Source organism: Gavialis gangeticus, unplaced genomic scaffold (genome assembly GCF_001723915.1).
Source record: "Gavialis gangeticus isolate Ggan-Ray unplaced genomic scaffold, GavGan_comp1, whole genome shotgun sequence".
In the NCBI taxonomy this organism is placed as follows: Eukaryota; Metazoa; Chordata; order Crocodylia; family Gavialidae; genus Gavialis; species Gavialis gangeticus.
This window is the reverse complement of record NW_017729022.1, coordinates 176,608,168-176,631,722: the sequence shown is the minus strand read 5'-3', so window position 1 is coordinate 176,631,722 and position 23,555 is coordinate 176,608,168.

Genomic DNA, 23,555 nt, shown 5'->3' with positions numbered 1-23,555 from the left:
TTCATTTGGGGATTACTCTTGTGGGCAGAGTTATGCATATGATTAAAAACTTCGCTGGATCAAGTCCTTAGCAGAAGAGTTTTGCATGGCTAAAATGAATTTGTGCATGTGTGATGCTTATATATTTATACTGACAGAAGAGATTATAATACCTTTTCCCCCTCATGAGACTCATCATTATCATGCTTAGATTTATTCTCTTCTCCAAGAAAAAACAAATTATAAATGACTGAAGACTTACTGGGTATGGAACAGTGTATTTATTTGCAGTACTTAGTGCAGATGAGAGATTTCTCTTCCTTAGTGCTGGGTACAAAGAAGTGACAATTTGGAAACAAAACCAAAAAACTCAATAGAAAGGCACTCTTAATATGGCCAAGAACTGTCTCTAGTCTCAAACGCCGCTTACATTCGAAGCTGGTACCATCTTAGAAGTTCCAGTGATTTCAATAGAGTCATACCACTTCATGCTACTAGGCAACCAGGCCCATTGTTGATAGAGTTGAAGTCATGTGTACAGAACAAAGTATTTTCATTTCCACTCTTCCAAAAATAAAGAGAGCTCCTGACTATTCAGTCTTTGCAGAAAGAAGCAAGAGATATGAGCATATGATAAAAAGCAACATGTTCAGCTTGCATTTTTATAGGGCTATTTAGTAGGGGTGTGCGAAACGGGCTGCATTCAATTTGGATTTGGATTCAGATTCTGCCTGAATCAGGGACAGTGATTCGATTCATTGATTTGGATCACTGTCCCTGATTTGATTCAGCTGAATCCAAATCTGAAGATTTAATGCTGATTCAGAGAAAAAGTGATTCGGCCATAGACACAGCTTTAAATGTTTTTTCTACGTACCTTGAGATACCAGGTGCAGCTTGTGAATGCTGCAATGATGGGGCAGATGGAGTGTCCCACAGGAGCACAGGGGGGGCTCCCACATGCTCAGCAGTGAACCCAGAAGTGGACCAGGAGTACTTCTGGTCCACTTCCAGGTCTGCTGGGGAGCGCACAGAGGGGAGCCACCGTACCTCCCCAGCTCTGCGATCAGCCACAGGGGGACCCCGGATGCCACCCCCCTCCAGACCCAGGAGGCACCAGTTGCTGAGCTGGAGGATACAGGGGGAGAGGGGCAAGCCCAGCATGGTTCCTGGCAGACCCAGAAATGGACCAGAAGTGCTTCTGGTCCATTTCTGGGTCTGCTGCTGAGTGCACTGGGGAGCCCCCCCACGCTCCTGTGGGATGCTGCATCTGCCCCAGCATCTCAGCATGCACATGCCCCCTGGTACCTTGAGGTATGTAAGAGAAACAGTTAAAGCAGTGTCTATGTCCGAATCTTTCCGAATCTCTCTGAATCAATTTGGAGAGTTCCATTTCAATTCAGAGAGATTAAAGGGTCCTCTGATTCTATTCAGATTCAGAGATTCAGCCACTGAATCAGGCCAAATCTTTGTTGAATTGAATCAGGGACCAAAGCTTTGCACAGCCCTACTATTTAGTGAGAACAGTAATAAATATGAATTTGGCAAAGTAACAGTGGATAAAATGGGAGTTATTTCTAGGGAACTAGAGTTCTGTTTTGACCAAGTAATTTAGTATGTTCATAACTGATATAATACCACTCTGGAGGCTTGGCAACTATTTTTTAATGTGTAAGCAATTCTCTAAATATATTGTATAATCAGTAGCCAGAATAACACATTGTAATCCATTACAAATGGGAATTAATGTGATAAAGCTGACAAATTTTCAAATGTTGATATATTGCTGTGGGCTCAGCTTGGTGGAAAATTTTGGTATTAAAAAAATGAAATGAAAGAAAATCAGTAACTTTAAGGGAAAAAAGTCTTTGGAGCGATAATGAATGCCGGCTGAGTTTAATGGCTGGAGTTCTTTTGAAGATAATTATTACAGTAAAGAAATGGATATTGGATGGTTTAATGGAAAGTTCATACATTAGAAACGGCAATGCATGTGAAACATTTATTATGTTGACTTGGATTTTGGAGCATATGCAACTGGGGGAATTAGTCTGTTCCTCATTATGTTTAATAATCTGTGTCTTATGCTTAAAACATGTTTCTTTTCACTGTTACTCAGTCCTCATCTTTGACCTCCCACTTGTATGTTTCATCAGCACACTGCATCTTAGCGCTTTGACACACACTGTTTTTACATCAGTTGTTTTCAGCCTTCTCAGACTCAAGGGACCCCTGAATAGGTCTAAGTAAGGCACCTCTTGGAAAATGCTAGCTGTTAAGTTTTCTATTTTAACTACAGACAAATAATGGAAGAGGTTTTTTTTCTCTAGCAAAGAACTCAGAAAGACTACAACTATGGATTTATATGTGAAATCCTTGGGTTTGTTGTGAATCAAGTTTGCATACCTATTAGTGTTCATATTGTGTGACAACCCAGGGTGCCCTTAAAAGGCTCTTAAGCCACCCCGTGGAGCAAGAGACTCACTGAGAATCACTGTTTTACACAAATGTAGTCAGCCCTTACAAGGAGTGGATACAAAGTGTACAACTTTCACTGTTGTGACTTACTCTAAATCTTGTGTAGTCTTATACCTGGAAAAATCAGGTAATTATCCCTTGCCATACTTTATATATCTAAGTGTCAGGTGTCCACTTTGATTTTAGGGCTAGCCTTCTGCTTAATGCAATCAGGCTATTGCCTGTCCCCCTAGCTTACAAAGCTAATGTCACTGCCTCTGTACAAGAAGACCTGTACTGGAGCCATTGTTCTGTACTATTTTTGTTGCAGAATCATGGCTTAAATCCTGATACCATTATTTACTCAAATACAAGACAAGGTTTTTTTTCCCCCCAATCAGCATGGAGAAAAAGCCCTTTGTTTTACATATGCATGCAAGGAAACCTCATGAAATACATTGTCTGTCATTAAATTACTGCCAAAGGCAGTGTGTTGTCAGTAATGGAATCCAACTATAAAGTTGATCGAATGCAACCCACACTGAGCATGATTATAAAACACATGGTCCATATTGGGTGAACATGTTGATGGGAACCTTTTCTTAATTTAATTTTTTTAAATTAAAAAATCCACTTCTCAATCTACACTTACAAAGCTTCACATATTAAGCGTCCTTGTTTTAATAAGACTTCATATTTCAAAAACAGCTACATATCCAAAAGCATACAACTACATATGTTAAACCCTTAAACAACATACATTAACTTCCCACAAAAAAACCCTTACAGAATTCTCTTTCTTTATACAGAACCCCATGACAAATGATTATCTCAGTAACCACCTGAAATTTTCTGCGCCCCCATGAGTCCTCTCTCTTGGTTCAGTGAAACAAGCATGTCAAGTCCTTTTTTCCTGCACTTCTCAGCTTCTTCCTCTCCAATTTCTTACTTGTCCTAATCAATGTAGTAGTTCAGTTCAGGCAGCCCCAGCTTCAGACACTTTTTCAGTGAACATTAATCCCTTAAAAATCCAGAGGTTTATTACTTTCTATAATCTAGTTTTAACACATGCTAATAAAATCCTTAATAACGTTTCCTCTGGTCCCTTTGGTATGAGTCCATATAGTCTCCTACCCCATCTCCCAGGCTAACAACAGGTTTATTTTGGTGACACTCAGAAAGCAGCAGATCCTTTCCCACAATCCTTGTATATGTACACTCCCAAAACATGTCCCACCATTTCTTCTCCCCTGCACCTCTCCCTTGGGCACTTTGATGAACTTGTCAAGCTCCATCTGTGTTGTACCTCTTACTGGCACTATATTTCTTACAACCATCCATGCTAGGTCAGCATGTTTTGCTTTTAGTCCTTTACCCAGCACTGCTCCCTACACCTTCTTTGCTTGTCAGTGTATGAAGTTTCCCACTGGTGCCATCCTGTCTCTCTCCCTTACTGATTTAATTAATTTCCTATGATCCAGCCCTGCTTTCCCTATTTTATACCTTTGCATGAATTCTTCCATTCTGACATAATGAAATGGCAGTTGCCACACCCAGGGACTCTTCAAAGAGGTCTGATATACTCCCCATTTCCTCAAAATTGTGTAAAGTTGGGTGATATGCACTGCTTTCCTCTTTCCCCCTGCTACCACCTTGCCAACCACACTTACATATTTCACATGGATGAACAATCCCATGTCCAGCAGCCCCCATCCCCCCCATCTCTCTTGCTTTTTCCATAGCATAACCATTTCCAACATACATATTTTTCTGGGAACTGCATTTTTCCTAGCACTTTGACAGTAATCATGATCCACTCTGGATCATAGTCACGATCCACTCTAAATCTACTTTGCTACCACTGTATTTGTTTTCCTTTCTTAGATGTGGGACAGTGGATCTCTGATCACCCTGATCACTTCCGAGATCTTTGTACCTGGTACTGTGCATATATGGTCTTCATGTATAACCTTCTGGAGGTTTTTCCTCATCCTCAAAGCCTGCATCTTGGCCATTAACTTACAGTCCATATTAAACTTTCTCAGCTCTTTTTTTCTTTTCCCCATGGTTCTTTGACCGTTCTTCCTGAAGAATTCTCCCATCCTCCTCTTCACTGTCATCCACCATTCTCTGACACTCTTAAAATATTTCTTCAGTGCTTTTCATCCCTCATACTGTTTTGTGTACACTTGACGCATCTCCTCATCTTGTAACAGTGGCACATTTAACTTCCATGCTCTCCTTCCTTTTATAGAGCTCTTACCAAGACTCAGTTCTGCCTTCAGCATCCAGTGATCACTAAATGCCACATTTACTTACATTTTTGTTCTTCTTTATCCCTATTTATTTTGATACAAAGTTGATTCTTGATTGCTTCCTTCCACTGGGGTCAGTTCTAGTGAAAACTTTCTCTCCTGCCCACGCATCTCCTAGGGTACATCCCCATGAGCAGGAACATGCATTTATTTGCCTGGGGACAAACATCAGTGGCACAATATGTGCCTGGTTTTTTTCCTGGTTTTCAGCCCCTGTGCCACTACTGCTTTTCCCCGGGGAACACCTATGCATGCGTGCTTTTGTGTGCAGCATGCTGCCCCTGGTGCAGTAAGGAAGGCTGGGGCCAGCAGCCTTACCTGGGGTTCTGGGGGCCTCTGAGAGCTGCAACCACAGTGATCCTGCAGCAGGGAGCCTGGCTGGCAGCTGGAGTGTGGCTCTGGCTGGCCAGGCTCCAGTTTTGAGTGGCACACACTACTGTCACATGCTCTGCCCTGGTTTTTTTTAGGTGGGTTTTTTTGGTACCAAGATCTCCTGGCGTGGAAAAAAAAGAACACAAAAAACCCTCGCTGCAGATGAGCAGCATGGGGAACACTTGCATGTTGTGTGTGGTGTGCAGCACTACAGATGAGTCTGTGGTACCACACACTGCACGTATATGCTCATGCAGACACACCCTTAGCTACTCTTCTTTTATTATGTTTGTTAAAAATCTGGATGAACTCTCTAGTTCCATCTTCTCCTTCCCCTGTTCTGTCACCTGCTTTTATTATAATTGAAGTCCCCCACTAGTATCCACATTCTCCCACTGACCACCTTATATGCTAGCTTCCTTTTTCCCCTCTCACTTTGGTGGTGCATATACACTGAAGATTTTTAAATCTGTTCCCTCAGTTGATAGTATCATTCATTCTAGTCTTCCACTGATGTTGTCTTCCACCTGTTTTACTCTCAACTCTGGCTGCTTGAAAAGTATCACTACTCCTGCCACTTTGTTCTCATTTAACCCTGACCACCAAGATGGTCCCCATCTCAATCTTCTCTCAAAGCATTTATAATCCCCTTCCCCCGGTATCCCACATTCTTGTAGGCAGATTGTCTGCTCTTACTTGTTTCAATACTAGTTAAGTCTATCCCATCTTTTTCCTGTTACAACACTCCTGACCTTGATTGATACTACTATCGGTGCCACTTTGCTTGTTATAAAAAGAGTTTCTCTGTCTCTCTGACTCCTTGGTACTATTGCTGGCCATGGTTGACTCCACCCCCTCAATTACTCTCTACCTTCTGGTTGCCTTTTCAGGCTAATTGTCTGGTTTGCTTTTTCACTCATGAAAGCTTCAATCGAGGGCCACATGACAGGCAGCCAGGGGCAGATAAATATTAATTTTTTAAATATTTTACGGGCCCCATGGGCCGGATAGAATGGCCTGGTGGGCTGCATCTGGCCTGCAGGATGCATTTTGCCCACCCCTGGGTTATGTTTTTTTGTGCCCACTTCTCCACCTCTTTCCACTCTCCATCTGTCTCCAGACCTTCATTTCTGCTCATCTCTTTTTCCACCTCAAGCTTACTTGCTACCATTGCCGTTGTTTTGAACTTCAGGTCTTCCTCCATTCCTTACATCCCAAGGCTCTGTTAATCCATTTCTCTCTGTTAATCCTTTAAGGCATTGATCAGGCATTTTTTTGTAAAAATGTTGTTTTTTTTTGTAATACACTCTCTCTCTCTCTCTCTCTCTCTCTCTCCCCTACTCAAACACCAAAAAGGAAAACCATAAACCCATTACAAAATATGCACTTGTGCACCCATATAAAGGCCTGCTGGCCTCCTGAAATCATTACAATATATGCACCCGCATACCCACACTGAATTTCTCTGGTCTTTCAGACCTGACACCACAGTCCCTTCATCTCCACCCCTGTTATGGGGTTACAAATCTCAGTTCATCTGTTGTCCATGTCACTGTTGCTCCAGCTGCTGCTGGAGACTCGCTGCTGCTATCCTCAGGTCTGGTCATCTCCGCTTCCTCTGCACTGTCACAGTCTGCTTCCCCACTGCGGGGGAGGTTGGAAGATCCTGTGCCCAGTGTCTATCTGCCAGGTGGCTTTGGCTGCATCCTGACTGTCTTCTGCTACCAATATCTGGTAGTAGGTCTGGAGTTCACTGAGAGCAATTTTAATACAGTCCACCACCTCTAAGTCCATGTGCTTGTACATCAGGAGGTTCCTGGCTTTCCACTGGGCACTCCTGATGCAGGATGCAAGCTGGTCGAAATGGGTCGATAGGCTCCCCTGGTGTTTGGAGAGGTGCCCATGCAGCACCGCCTATCTGGTCAGCTGGCTGACCCTGGTCACCACTTTGCAGAACCGCTTTACCACTGTCCACACCTTGGCGTAGATGCACAGCGAGAGGAGGTGGTCGATCGTCTTGGTGGCTCCATGGCAGGTAGGCCTCAGACAGCTGGGTCTCCCCGGCTAACCCTATCTATGCTTCCAAGCCCTTACAGGCAGAGCTCAGTGGGCTATCAGCCAGTTCAAGTCCCTGTGATCCTTGCACAGGCCATTGTGACAGATGCCTGCCAGGCCGTGTGGGAGTGTATCACCCAGGAACAAATCCATGGGCAAAATGATGTCTCTGTCTCACTGTCTCCTGGATCTTTTTGTGGCTAGCCATGGTTGCAGGGCCTGCATTCTGCAGGCCATACAAGCTGTGGAACTGGTTCAGGATCTTGTAGAACCATGGTGGGTCTGTGAGCCATGGTCTCCCAATGGGTGGGGTGAACACCTCCCAGTATCTCAGGAGGTGCCCTGCAAAATATCTCACCAGACAGGTGGTTTTGGATTCCACACCCATCGCCAGCTTGCAAATCTGGCTCATGTACTTGGCCTACAGGAACAAGAGGATGTCTGGCATGCCCCACCCTCTTGTCCTTATACAAAATCTTCCTAGGGACCTTTTCCCATCTGGAGCCCCCAAAAACCATGCACATGGCCCTCTGGATTCTGTGGGTGACATACTTGGAAGGGGGGGGAAGACCACTGCAGTGTACAGAAGCACTGGTAACAACACCGCTTTCACAAGCGTGACATGCCCACCCATGGAGAGGCAGTGTATGTGCCACAGTCCCAGTCTCTGCTTTACCTTCACCTCCATTTTCTCCCATGCTGTCCAGCCACTCAGCTCAGGGTCGAAGTCCACCCTGAGCATCTTGATACCCTCGTGGGGGTCAGAGACCCCCAGGGACTCCAGGTCCTTGAGCTTACCCATGGCCAGGAAGGTGCTCTTGCTCATGATGAGCTTGGCCCCCACCACTGCCTCAAAGACCTGCGTGCATAGGCCGTGGAACAGCGTGGGCCACCTAGGCCATGGCCCAACCAACTTTTAGCACTTTAAGTTATATAATCCACAAACGTGCAATTGTTGTTCCAGTTAAAACTGTATAGCTATTTTTTTAACTGCATAGCTAGCTAAATTAATGTGCTAAAAGTTGGTTTGGCCATGGCTCGGGTGGCCCACCCCTTTCCACATCCTATGCCTGCGTATGCCAGATAGCTCTCTCCACTGACCAGTTGCTTCGCACAGGGTGTTCAGATTGTCCATGTAGGCTAGGACCTTGGATTCTTGGCTGCTACTGCCCAGGATGTGCACTCCATGGATCCCAGGGTCCTGGCTCAGACTCTGAGCCAGGGGTTTGATGGTGCAGATGAACAGGATCAGGGAGAATGGGCAGCCCTGCCAGACCCTTGACTCCACTGTGTTCCAGGGGCTTGGGAACCTGTTGACCTGCACCTTGCTGCTCATGTCTGCGTACAGGATCCTGATCCACCCGACAAAGGTCCGGGGGGCTCCTATCTATTCCAGTGTCTCAAAGAGGAACCAGTGGGATACTCTGTTGTGGGCCTTCTCCAGGTCTAGATTCAGGTTAAGGATGCCCTCTCTCCCTCTCCAGCTGGAGCATGTCTTAGTTGCAACAGGGCTCCATGGATCTGGCACCCCAGCATCCTGCACAACTGGTCCTCGTGGATGACAGTACCTAGGATGGATTTGAATCACTCAGCCAAGACTCTGGCCATCAGTTTGTAGTCAAAGTTCAGGAGGGTGATTGGCTTCTAGATCTTCAACTCCTCCCTTGGACTCTTTTTGTACAGGAGGGTAATGAGGGTCTGGTCCATCCCTGTGCCTATCTAGCTCTCCCACAGACATTCTTGGAAGAGCTCCAGCAGGTCTAGACCCACCAGGTTCTCAAAAGGTTGGGTAAAACTCCTTGGGCAGGACATCCAACCCAGGAGTCTTACCATTCTTGAAACTCTGGAGGGTCTTCTCTAGTTCCTCTGGTGTCCAGCCCTCCTCCAGCTGCCACTGCTCGGCCTCCCTGAGGATCCGGGTACTGCTCCATGGTCTCTGGGTCCACTGGTCTCTTGGTGTAGAGCTCCCGGTAAAAGGTGGCTGCTATTGCCAGCATGTCATCCTTCGACCGGTGCTCTGCTCCCTCTCCGTCCCTCAGGTATTTATGATGGCACAGTAACAACGGTGCAGTAGGGGCACATGTTGATGTTCCCAGTAAGTCCCAAATTGGAGAAAGATTTTATGTTGATACTTGGAGCAACTATCCTTGTCATATAAACCTAAGAAAAGCTGGCAGAAGATATAAAGGAAATGTTGTTGGACCCTGAACTTTGTGGGAATTGCCACATATGACATTACCAAAACATCTCTTATTAAATAACTTGAAATCACTTGCAAGACCATGTCTAATAGCAGGATTTACAGAGCTTTTGCAGCTGCCCAGTGATCTTCTAGCTTAGTTGCACATGATTTATAAAAAGTGATGGGAACCTTTTATGTAAGGGGTGGCTGAGGTAGTTGCTGATAGTTGGTCACAGAAATGTTCCCCTGTTAACCTTGTTGAAACTACGGTCTTTACATGTGTACATTTTTGCAGAGATACCATCCAATTAAGAAGCACCTTTACTGTAGGAGAAATTCAACTGCTTGTGTTATGCAGGAAAACTGAGACAGATCATCAAAAATAGTTCCTTTAATACTGCAGCTTTTTCACACACACCCATTCATCTCTCCCATCCCAATCCACAAAAGATCAAATTGGCCCCAAAAGTGCCAGGAAACTTGCTTCTTTCTTGAGGGCATGGAGAAGTATTCATTATTGATCCTCTCTTGCAGACATTGAGAAACCAGGAGAAGGCAACCTACCTTCCTGGCTATCTCATTTCCTGGCATGTGTATAAAAGGAAGAGAAGAGGGAAGGAAAGGAGGGAAGGAGCAGGGGAAGAAAATTCTGATACAAGAAAAATTAATTAAGATGGGGTGAAGGTCTAGTTGTGTGTACACATTGTAAGAGAGTTTTTCCAGAAATCCCCAAATTGAAAGAAAGTAAAAGAAACTAACAATCAGGAGAAGCAGTAGGTCAAAGAATGAGTGAACACTGGCAGTGAATATCCCACTCCCCCTACATGGGGAGGAGTAGTGGCAAAGAGCTTGCATGTCAGTTCTTGTGCTATATTTGTTCTCTGGCCAGAGCTGTAGTTCTCAAACCAGATGTCAGCATATGGTTTCCCTTCCATATTTCTCTTCCCCTTTCCCTTCCATATTAATAGGTGACAGTGCAAGTCCTAGCTAAATCTCCACAAGAGGTGGGGAGTTTGGAGTCCTGATGTGGCAAAGGTTGTGATCCATTTAGGTAGGGTAGTTCAGTTTCAAGGACTGCCAAATTCTTAACTTTTCACAAGCACTACATCTGTAAGCAAAACCAAAATCAAATATAGAAAATGCTAAAGGTGACTGAATTAAAACATTTTGAATATACAAAATTGTTGGGTAGCAGTGGTTTTCCTCCAGATGGGAAACAGCCGTCCTATCTGTGAAATTGCATGTACAGCAAATTACTTCTGTGATTTGTAGATGCACATTATTTCAGGGGCAGATGGGGAAGAAGCAGTGTGTAGATCCCCTGTGAAGCTATCCAAAGCTGAGAAATTACTGTGAAAACCTCATCAGTGGGTGAATATCAGTAATATTTCACCCACTCAGCTAATGGGGGATCCTTTTTCTGATTTTCCTGTTACTTGCTCAAAAAAAGCTTGTTGTGTCTTGGTGGTTTCCTTCAACTTCCTTTTGTTCAATAAACGTAGAGAGCTTAAAATTTTCTCTATTGCCTCTTAGAGTCATATTGTCCTCTTGGCCATCATGGTACTTTGTCTTATATACATGTTGTCAGTCAGTTGAGACATTGGCTTAGCACAGTGTTCTTAACCATTGCAGGAATCCTTACATGTCAAGGTTCCTTATGATAGTGCTCAGACCGGGGGGCAAAATATGCCCATGGCAGGCATTTTTCTGGCCTGTGATGGGTCCCTTGGTCCCTGGCACAGGCACAGTCCAGCCTTGGTGTGTCCTGCCACCCCCTGGGCATGCAGTGGGGCTGGGATGGCTCTGCAGCTGGACTGTCTTTCTAGGCAGCCCAGGTGGCTCCTTCCAGCTGCCTGCCCCATGGTACCAGTGGGGACTTTTGCATGCAACCCTGACCACACACGGCCTGCTCCTGCTCTGGGCTTGCCCGCCCAGGCTCAGCAGTGGCAGTGCAGGACAAAAGCTGTTGCTCAGTGCTGGGGGAAAGCAGCTGCTTGCTGACTGTTCTCTGCTGGAGCTGCACAGAACCTACGCTGAGCTGCTCTGTGTCTTCACTGCCGTCACCGCTGCCTCTGGGCTACCCCACGAGGCAGCAGTGGCAGCAGAGCAGAGACAGGGCAGCCAAGTGCGGGCTCCAGGAGGCTACAGCAGGGAACTGCCACCAGTGGGAGGGGAAGATGCCGCTTTTCCCCCCCGTGCTGAGCAACAGTTTTGTCCCATGTGGCTGCTGCTGAACCTGGGTAGGCAAGCCCAGAGCAGGTGCAGAGCATGCAGAGTCGGGCCTGCGTGCGTGGGTCCCCACTGTACTGTGGGGCTGGGGCCAGCAGTGGCAGCAGCTAGAATGAACCACTGCCAATTGGGCTGCCTAGAAAAGAAGTCCATCCACGGAGCTTTCCCAGCCCCATTATGTGCCCAGGGGACAGCAGGATGTGCCATAGCTGAGTGGCAAGGGGCAGCTGAGGTGGGGTGGTGTGCAGTTTCCAGATGATCCACTCTGGCAGGGGTGGATCCAGAGCAGGTGTGGGGTGGGGCTTGGGCTGGGGCTGCATGCTGCTGGCAGTGGCAGGGAGGTGCTACAGGGCACATGGGCTCTGGGCTGTTGTGTGATAGGAACTGGTGCTGACTGGCTCAGGGGGGCACATGCAGGGAGCTCCCAGGCACATCCCACTATACGCGTAAACCGGCCCCCACAAACCCCACAACCATACCCTCCCCCACACAATCATACACCCCACAAACACTGCACCCCCACACCCTCCCGCACATGCACCTCCTCCCCCTCCCACACAACTGGGCACCCCTGGGGGGAGCCCGACTCACTGTTACATGCACACACCACACACTGACTCACATCCTGCCATGCACACCCCACACCCATCTCCCACGTTACACACCTCCAGCCACCCTTCCCCTCCACACACCCCACAAACCCCATACCCACCTACACACAAACCCACACATCCCCACAAACACTCCTCCCCTACAAATCCACCATACCCACCCACTTGCACACATACCCCCATACCTATCTCTCCATACTCCCCCACCCCTCCACACTTCCTTACAATATACAACAGTAAGACCCCATTTTGAGCTATTATGCAATCACTTATATGTATACCACACAAGCACATGCAAATCAGGACATATTTTTTTAAATTGAGAATAACATATTTTAATTCTATGTTTGATTTTTAGTATTCAATTTATTTTTTTTCTGGTTCCAAGATGGCAAACCTCCTTCCCAGAAGGAGTACTTCTAGGGAAAAGGGGAACGACTTCTGGAGGCAAAGGTCAAGGGTTATGGGGCAGGACTTCTGGTCCTAAGATGGTAACCAGAGGTGGGCACCTGTCAAGGGGTGGGGCTACCCTTGTGGTCCTCAACAGTGCACCAAAACTCATTAAGCAGCCTCAGCTTCTAGCAGACCTACCTCTCCTTTGTTTAATGAGGTCTCTGCTTCTAACCAAGTCTTCCCTTCTCTTTCTGGAAGATAGGACCAGGCCTGGTTGGGCTGTCAAAAATAAAATGACCAAGAAGTGTTTAGTCCCTTTTAGATTACACCTAGAAGTTGCAAGTGTCATCTTCTAAGACAACAGGAAGATTTCATAGATTTCCTAGACATTTGGGCTGGAAGGGACCCCGGAGGATCATAGAGTCCAGCCCCTGCCCCATGGGTAGGAAGTCGGCAGGGATCACAGGATCCCAGCAAGATAAGCACCAAAATGTATCTTGAAGGTGTTTGAAGTGGGTGCTTGAACAGCCTCCGGTGGCAGTCTATTCCAAACCTTGGGGGCTCGGACAGTAAAGAAGTTCTTCCTTATGTCCAGCCTGAATCGGTCACAGTGGAGTTTGTGACCGTTTGATCTTGTCATCCCTTGGGGCACTCTGGTGAACAGATGTTCCCCCAGATCCTGATGAGCACCCCAGATAAATTTATAGGTGGCCATCAGATCACCCCTGAGCCTGCACTTTCCTAGGCTGAAGAGTCCCATGGCTCTCAGCCTCTCATCATAAGGTCTGTTTTCCTGACCCCTGATCATGCGGATAGCTCTCCTCTCAAGCTTCTCCACATCCTTTTTGAATTGTGGAGCACAAAACTGGATGCAGTACTCCAGCTGCGGCCTCATCAAGGCCAAGTACAATGAGAGAACGACGTCCCGGGATTTGCTTGAGAAGCATCTATGGATGCAAGCCAGTATTTTACTCGCTTTACTAGCCGCAGCATCACATTGAAGGCTCATGGTCATCTTGTGGTCAATCATAACCCCCGAGTCCCTTTCATCTGTAGTGCTAACCAGTGTAGCACTGCCGAGCCTATAAGCATGCTGCAGGTTTTTCCTCCCAAGGTGGAGAACCTTGCATTTCTTGGTGTTGAACACCATCAGGTTCTCATCCGCCTATTTCCTGAGCCTGTCAAGATCTGCCCGGATCACCCTCCTGTCCTCAGGTGTGGATGCTTTACCCCAGAGTTTTCTGCATCCCTGTCTTGCTGCCCCCTCTCCCGGGTTTCTCGCTGTCCCCTCTCCGGGGCTGGGATCTCCATGCTACTGTGGGTCCCTTATGAGGCCTCCTCCAACCCCTAATAGCCTCACCCAAACCTCCGGTTGAAAATAGCAAACAAAACACAAGCCCCTGGGCTATAACATAAATCTAAGCCATCTGGCTCCAACCTTCTTCTTGCCACACCAGAGTTGCTCCATCCGTCCCCAATCTCGGGCTGTACCTGCAGTTTGGCCTCTACTCATTACTCACTCCAGCAGAGTTCCTTCCCCTTTGGCTGCCAGCAGGGAACTGCCTCCTGACCTCTGGCCTGTGATTCATATAGAAGCCAGGCCCTGCCCCTTCTGGCTAGCTGACCAGGCAGGTGTGGGTCATTAGTTCCCTTTGGTTGCCCTGGCAACCTGCATCTGGGTGGTTATCCCAGCTCTCCAAGTAGCAGGCTCCTTAGTGCCCTGCAACAAGGCCCTAGGACAGAACCTTGAGGGACCCCACTGGTGACCGCACACCAAGACGGTTGGCTTCCATCAACCACCACCCTCTGGGTCCTGCCGTGGAGCCAATTCCCCAGCCAGCAGATCGTGGTGAGGTCAAGGCTGCAGTTAGCCAGTTTGAAAGAAGGTTCAATAATAAGGGTACACTACACATGCCAAAGTAGTGACATAAGGTATACATGAGTGTGTGTGTGTGTGTGGTAAATGGAGACCAGTTTTCCTATGCAATCGTTAGGATCTGATTGGTTTCTGTAGTTATTTGATGTTTAACACAGGTATAAAAAATTATAACTGTTCTTTCATGTTTTGGGCATGTAACCCCTGCACACTCCCCCTTCACTAGTGGTCTGGTCATCTTTCCAACAGTAATTAAAGGGTTTCTAGTTATATTTACTGTGTTGCTTCTTTAAGCTTAACATGTACTGTGTGCAATAAGCCATAAGCTGGGGGGAAAAATAAACTGTGTGAGGCTAGGGGAGGGTTGTTTAGTCAAGACAAATATTTTTAATGACAATCTGCAAACTTTTTACTGCTAATCTTAAATTTTTAACTGGCATATGTTTTAACTGGCATACGTTTTACATAATGCAAATGTAACTTTTCTGCTAGGTCCTGGACAAGTTTCAAAGTTAGGGTTTAACACCAACCATAGTAAAAAAGTTTGGTTCTCAGTAAAGAGTTTGCAGATTATCGGTAACAATTTTTTCCTGTGTTCGTAGTTCTGCTTGACTGCAGCAGTAGTTCACATCATTCTGTCCTCACCCTTTATCCTATACCTTCAACCGCCACCCATGGTGTTCCACCTCTCAATTCACATCCCAACCTGAACCTCACTGGGCCCACTCCCACTATCCCAGCACAGACCCCTAAAGAAGAACTACTGTCTGCCTACCTGTGAGGTGAGCAATGTTACAGGCAGGCAACAGGATGCAGCAACAGCTGTAGCACATGGCGCGCCCGCGTGCGCGTGTGTGTGGGGAGGGTGATATGGAAGCTTCTGTGGGCCACACAACCCTGTGAGGGTGCTGTGCTTACACTCAGAAACCAAGTGACCTTGCTCTGCCCTTTCTGGCCATCAGTGCTTGCCTCAACCCCCTTTCCAATGACAGGGCTTCAGTCAAACTCACAGTTGCTAAGGTTTTTCACTCACGGTTCTTTTTTTTACAAGCTTTATGAATGTGTGTGTTTAGCCTTTTCTTTACAAACTGTCCATAAATTTTTGTACAGTTAGCAACCTGGGCTGGGCCTGGATAACCTACAGCGCTAGTGGGAATTAGGGGGGTTAGTGGTTATTCTTCAGGAATTCCCAGTAAGGAGTGCATGAGGCATTACTGGATATTCCAAGCTTTCCCATGTAGCAGTCTCATAGTAGTAGGTCATAATTCTGGAAAATTTGTTTAGCTCCATTTATCCCATCGGTACACTATATTTTGCTTATCTCACCAAGCCCAATCAGAGGCAATTTTTGCAGCTTCAAAGTAATCCTTCATCAGCAGCAGAGAAAATGTTTCCTTTGTTATTCTTGTTCTGTATACAAAAACTTCTCTGGCCACCCTCATCTACCAAACTGTACCTTTAGCTTCTAGCCTGAAAACAGTCATTCAATCATGTTATTTAAGATCAATAATAAAGTCTCTTTTCTCTGTTACACACTGTAATGTGCTCTTTATGATTGCCCTTATAATTTCTCTAGAGTTTAATGTGTTTAGTGATAAGTGGGTATATGTACTATGCTACCATGTGCATGCTAGTTATGTTGTTTATTTCTTTTCTTTCAGTTTTTATCTAATTGTGGTTAAAGGGAGCTCTGAGTGAGTGAGTGAAAATAATAGTGGCAAGAGACAAAACCCTTTTTATTTGTCTTTATCTTAAATTTAATTCATTGCAGGTGTAACATGGTCAGAATCGTCTTTGTGCTGTTTTTGCTGCTGGGCAAATCTTCCAAATTAAAACAAGGAAGATGTAACCTTTCAGGAAAGCGTTCTTATTTATGAGGAGCATTCATCTTGAAGGCTATGCCCAGTAATGGATTACACACTTGAAGTCTCAACATCTAGCAAACATGCTTTTATAGAAATGGAGATCAAAACAAAAAACTCTGTTTTAAGTAGCTAAAACTTCATAAAATGTAGTTTGAGCATAAAATATAGTAGAAGGTTCTAGTTATCCAGTCTGAGCCACAGCAAATCAATCTCTGTCAGGGTAACAAATTTTTGCATAACATTTAGATTTTTTACAGCTAGAGATGATTCAGAGAACAACAGTTAGCTTTCTAACAGCATTTTAATCTGTAGATCTCAAAGCACTTCACAGGTAGGTCAGCATCATCTATATTTGGGTAAATCAGCATATACCTAGGTGAATTATTTTTCTTTTTGTTAGTGTCCATTAAGAACATAGGCTAGATTTCCAAGACCTAGTGAGTCAGCCTGGTTTGCAGAATAACTGCTGAGTGTCCAGAGTTTCAGCTGAAGTCATTGGGATACATCAACATAAATAAGGCAAGAACCAGGACCATATCATTCAGTTATTTGAAATTCAGATATTGCCAAAATTCAGGCAAATAAAATATGGGCAAAAATAAAATATCAAATAACTTAAATGATATTTCTCCCCATGGTTCACATCAGGTAGGTAGTCCCCATTCCTATCTCACGGACTATCAGTGTCATGACAATAGATTTAATGCCACTGATTATTCTCTTTGACAGCTTGTTGAGGTTGAGTGAGGTCCCAGATGATTGAAAAAAGGCAAATCTGGTATGCAAATCTTTAAGAAAGGGAAAAAAGAAGATCCAGGGAACGAAAAACCAGTCAGCCTGACCTTGATACCTGAAAAGATCATGGATCAGGTTCTCAAGGAACCTATTGTGAAGCACCTAGAGAACAAGGTAATTAGCAGAGATCCTGGTTTTTAGGGCTGTGTGAGGCTTTGGATTGTGCTTCGGATCTAGCTTGCCTGGAAGCAGCATGCCCGAAGCAAAGCGCTGGCTCATTCAGGCTGTCTGAAGTAGTTTGGAGCTTCCAAAGTGCTTCAGAAAACTTCAGATGCTTTGGATAAGCTTTGGAGGCTGAAAGTGAAAGTTAGAAGAGGAAAGGGAGATGGGGGATGGAGGGAGAGTGGGGGGGGAGGGAGAGTGGGGTGGAGGGGAACACTGACATGTGTAGGTGGCCAGTGAGAAGGATTTCTCTCTAGCTGCCTTTCCACTGACAGTGTCTGGGGGGGAAGCACCTAGAAACAGCATAAAAGTCTGTTTGGAGGCATGCTGTGCCTTTTGCAAGCTTGTTCCCTCTCAGGAACTGCATGAGAAAGGTACCTCAGGAGACAGGGCTATGTGAAATGGAAGTGTTTCGTTTCGACCAGTGTTTTGATGTTTCAACAGAACAGTGTTTTGTTTTGACTCTTGTTTTGAGTCGAAACAGCTGTTCTGGTTCGTTTCTTTGAAACGTTTTGCCGTTTTGACCCTGTTTTGACATTTTACCTATAGGATATAATGGGGAAGGACAAAACAGGCTATAACTTTGTAACTTATGGCCAGAATTGGATGAAACCTGTAAGAATGGTAGCCTTTTCTGAGGGCATGATGCATGCCAAGTTTCAAGAAGATAGGTGCACGGAGGTCATAGAAACTCCACCCCAAAATCTTGAGGAAAAACTCATGTCACATGTAAGTGTGAAGCCACAGTGGGGTCAAAACTGCAGGCTTGCTAGCCCCTGCTGATGCAATGAATCCTGACAAGTTTCAATGATATAGGTGCAGGGGATTCGGAGAAATTGCACCCCAAAATCTTGAGAGCCAAACTCCTGTCACTTGTATGTGTGAAGCTACAGCGGGGTCAAAACTGCAGGCTTGCTAGCTCCTGCTGTGGTCACAAAGCCTGCCAATGAGAGGTTCAGGGGGTTCAGAGAAACAGCTCCCCAAAATCTTGAGAGAAAAACTTATGTCACTTGTATGTGTGAAGCCACAGTGGGGTCAAACTGCAGGCTTGCTAGCCCCTGTGGTGGCCACAAAGCCTGCCAGCTCTCAGTGACATAGGTACTGTGGGGCTCAGGGTTCTGGGTCCCTGAACCTCTGGCTATCGACAGGCAAGATTCATGACATGGGTGCTTGTGGCACTGTGTCTGTGTTCAGGTGCGCCCTTCCTGGCACTGGGGCCTCTGCACAACATGGCAGTGTGCCCCAGTGAGGTCTCCTCCTCCTCCCCTACAGCCTCATTCCAGTCCACCACTGGAAACAATGGCAGGTGGAAATAATATAGCTGGCTCAACAGCAATAGCACCAGCAGCATCTAAGGTAGCTAAACAGAACTGTCACAGAGCCTTTCTTGTTATAAAGGAATTGGCAACAAGAAGTAAAGATGTTGTGTCGGATATATGTTGTTCATGGTGTGTGTGATAGCTTATCTTGTGTTTTTATGTTTGTATGTTTATTATGAAAAAAATGGAATAGTTAGAGAAATATCTCTTAGGAAGCTTTCAGGTTGAAAAACTCTTTGTCAGGCTGAGGAAGTACCTGCAGTTGGTGTGTCTCCTGGTTCTGGATGGAGGGAATAGTAAAAAAGCCATAGGCTGGCCTGGCATGCAATGCAGGCAAGAAAGCTCATAGACTCAATATAGATTAGACTGTGGAATTCTGACACACTGCGATCCACCAGACATCTGACTCCCCAGGCACCTTTGCACTTTTACCTTTGCTGCTACATCCCCCTTTGCCCCCGACCTCCCACCCCAGCTTGTCCCTTACCCCCTGATGCCTCCATTTCCATTTTCACTGACTGGCTTTCTTTCCTGCATCGCGTGCCAGGCCAGCCTCTGGCTTCTTTACTATTCCTTCCATCCAGAACCAACTGTAGGTGCTTCCTCAGCCTGACAAAGGGTTTTTCAACCCGAAAGCCGGCATTCTGGGCAGGTAAGCCAAGCATACCGGGAGCCTTACAACTGCACAGTAACCAGCAAGCATCAGCCTAGTCAATGATGCGATAGTTCTGGGATTTCCCCAGCCAGGACTGTGTGCATGCATGCGTTAGCTGGAGGTTATGGCACCTGCTACCCGCCTTTCATTTATGGGCCTGCCATGCCACCAGCAGTCCCACGAGGCCTCCCTACCCTGGCAGCGTGCAATTTTAGTGGTCATGCCCAGGACCTGGGGCCTCCTCCCCCATAGCCCCATCCCATACCTCCAAGTTCATCCTGGAAGGGGAACGAGCTCAGCAAGGACATGTTCTTCCCCTGCTGGCTGACGATGCAGTTAGTGCCCCCTCAAGCTCAGAGCAGGGCATTAACTGGTTTTTAAAAAAATGAAAAAAGGAAATAGGTGTGGACGGAGTGAGGAAGGTGACATTCAGTCTGTCTGCACCTGGAGCTTGGGGAACCCCAGCAGCGGGAGGTTCACCTTCAGGAACACTAGCTGCTCCACCAAACCTGTATCCAAGCAGGTATGGTGGGGTGTACTACATCCCCAGTGATGCTGAACACCCTCTCACTTGGCACACTTCCCCTTGGGCATGCTCCCGCTGGTGCCAGGCTGAGGAGGAGCAAGAGCAAGGGGGTGGTGCCTGCAGAGATGCATCAGCATCCCCGTGGTGGTCATGTTTTGTTCCCTTGCCCTGGCTGGTTTTGGCTCAGCAGTGCAGGCAGATAGCATACGTGGGATCATCTGCTAGCTCAAAATGATCCCAGACCACACTACCCGCTCACTTCTGGGGTCTGGGTGCATCTGTGGATGCTTCTGCACTTTCCCCCTCCTCAGCAAGGAGTGGACTCAGCTGAGCCACTTGTCTCCACCTCTACATAAACCTCCTCTGAAGTGCCTTCTGGGGAAGGAGACTTGGCTCGAAGGGAAACTTGAGGGGTGTCAAGCACAAACTAAGCTGATTCCCCATCCTCCCCCAGAATTTCCATTGCTAGGGCACTACGATCGAGATCCAGTGCCAGTTCTTCTTCTGGCACTGGAAGGCTCAGCATGGGAGGTGACAAAGGGGTGGAGTGGGATGCTGTGCCGGTGCTGCTGGTTGTGGCTGTTGTCATGGTGGGGATATGGGGGTGCATGTGGATGGCATGCAGTCTCAGGCACAGGCAGTGGCTGTGGCACTGCTACCCTTGCTGCTTGAAGCAGCCTCATCCCTTTTAGCTGGAAGAAAGAGGCTGCATCTCAGTTTGGGGGAGGAGGGGGACTTACAGTTCTCCCGCTACCCCCTCTTCCACTTCTCCCTGAAGGCTGGCCAGTGTGGCCACCTGCCTTTCCACCACACTTTATGATGCGTTTCAGGTCTTCCTTTTCAAGAAATATATAAATGTATTTGTGTTTCTATATAAACTGAAAACTGTAGGTGTGGTGCAGTGATGAGATTTATGAACCCAATAGAAATATGTCCGTGTGTGTAGAAAAACTCAAAGCGAGCTGACTTGCAGTGACGAGATTTATGAACCTGATAGAAATATGTCTGTATGTGTAGAAAAATTCAAAAGCATTGGTGTGTTGGAAAGAATTACTGTATAAAAACAAATATATATAGTTAATTCCTATATAGAGCAAATTCTATTGTAACCCTATCCAATATAAGATTCAAAAGAATAAATCAATGAATATAATAATAAAATAAAAGCACCTACAAGAAGATATTCTGAAATCCCTCTTGCTAGGGTAGCCAGCAGGGAATCCTTTAGAAAATCACGATCCTAGCCATAGTGGTCTGACAGAGAGCTGCTTGAACAGACAGCTCACTAAGTGACCCCAAAGCAGAAAGTAAGGCAGTTCAAAAAATGCTGCCTTTTATAAAGTTTTTCTGTCCCTCCCCCAGAGCACTGGGGTTGGAAGGGACCTCAGAGAAGGGTGACAGGCACTGGCCAGCCACATATGTCAATAAAGAGAGCACTCCTTCCCCCCGCGCCCCCTTCCTTCCCCTCTCTCCCCTTACTTACCTTTAATGGCTTCCCTGAAGGGAAACAGAAAGTAAAGCCCAGCTTCAGTCGAAATTCAAAACGTTTCGAACTTTTTGAAACGTTTCAACCTGCCCTGGTTTGTTCTGACCCTGTTTCAAGCCTCTCCATTTAATTTCCACTTTGCTGTTTTGAGGCTGAACTGGCTCAAAACAGCGTCGAAAGAAAACAGGTGGCGAAAATTCGCACAGTCCTAGCAGACAGCCTCATTGCTTTACTTGGTAGTTGAACTTGTCTGCTGCTTTTTGTTGTTAGAATGGATTGGGTAGGATTTAGCTTATTTTAGCTTAGCCTCTCTTAGTACTATTCAATTCATTTCTTTCAATTTGTATTTGCTCTTTTTTTTGTGCAAACTTTGAAAAAAAAAAGCTGTGTTTTGCCTGCCAGCGTGATCTATCGCTGTGCAGGGAGGCACACAGATTGCATGCACACATGCTCATGCACACGCACATACACACACAAGAAGAAAAACTAGATATTCATAGGAAAAGAAGACAATCGCACAGCACACAATTTTTACATAGCTCTTAACACTGAAGCAAACAATCAAAGAAGAGTCCAGTGCATGTACACAACAGAGGGAATAAAACACACAACACAAAAGGAGTGAAACACACAGAGACCTTTTGCAGCACAGGAAAGATTCATATGAAGTGTGGTGCAAAGGCAGGTGCCAGGTCTTCTGGCAGAGGAGGGAGAGGGGGTAGGGGGAGACCTAGAGCTGCAAGCAACATCCCCTTCCCCCCCAAACATAGACACATTATCTTCCCAAGCAGCCATAACATCAGTGCTGCTAGTGGAAGCCAGGAGGTGGGAGCAGTGTCTGCACCTGACATCCCTGCACCTGCACCACCTCCCCTCAGTCCAGAAGTAGGCACCAGCAATAGAATCACTGTCTCCTTCACCCCAATTTCATGTCTTAGCGTGAGCCTCCTGCTTCCAGAGGAGGAGCTGGAGCTGGAACCAGGGAACCTGAGTGCACTGGCTCAAGCAATTCTGGGGACTGAGGGGGGATCAGAGTTTGTGCTCCACACCCCTCAAATTTCCCTTAGACCCAGATCTTCTCCAGAAAGCAGCACCTTGGAGGAGGCTGAGGTTGTGGAGGTAAGTGGCTCAGCTGAGGCAGCTCCTCCTGCTGTTGAGCCTCAGCCTGCTGAGTAGTGGGATAAGGCAGAATCCTCCCCCTCAACCCAGAAGTGGGGGAGTAGTGTAGTGTGGGAGCACTTTGAGCTGGCAGATGATCCCAGGTTTGCCATCTATCAGCACTGCCGAAGGCACATGAGATGTGGCAAGGATGTGAGATACTTTTCCACCGTGGTGATGCTGATGCATCTGAGGAGGCCGCACCCCCTTACCCTTCTTCCTGTTCAGTCAGGAACCAGTTCGAGCATGCTGAAAGGGAAGTCCCCCACTCACTCCAAAGCCCCCTTCCCCACAAAGCAGAGGCTGGCCACCTGTGGGGGAAAGGTGGACAGAAAGGGGGGTGCGTTCCCAAGGCGAGTGAGATCACCCAGAGCACTGGGGAGATGTTTGCTCTGGATAGCCAGCCCTTCTCCCTAGTTGAGTGGCCAGGGTTCAGGGGGTTCATAGCACTTCTGGCCCCATCTTACAAAGTGCCTGCATTCACCACCTTTAGCAGGACGGTGGTGCCCTCCCTGTATGAGGCATGCAGGGAGTACTTGAAGAGGAGCTGCACAGGGGAGGGACACAGGTAGCCTTGCACTTTACCTCTGACATCTGGAGCAGCTGGGGCAGTGATCACGCCTACCTCTCCCTCACAGGGCACTGGTGCGATCAGTCAGGCCATCGGTGGGCTCTACTGCAAGCTGAGGTGCTGAATGAGTCCCTTATGGCAAGGAAGATCATGGGGGCCAAGAACAACATGGTGCAGGGGTGGATCATTGGGCAGGCCGAGCTCACCCGTGGGTTCATGGTCACCAACAATGGGGCCAATATGGTGAAGGCTGTCTGTGATGCCAACTTTGTGAGGCTGCACCTCATAGTGAGGGATGCCTTGGAAGGGGACAGGGCTGCCAGTGATGGCGCCACCACCACTACTGCTACAAGCAGGGCCCCAGAAGCCAGACTTGCCCAGTGAGACACACACAAAGCTGAGAGGCTTTGTGGCCTGGCAGGGCCCAGCACTCAGGCCTGCAGTAGATTTCACCCCCCTGTGCCTCAAGACGGACGCAGTTGCACAAGCACCCACCCACATCACGAGTTTTGCCTCTTAGCAGCCAGAGGTGCAGGGCTCCAGAAGCCA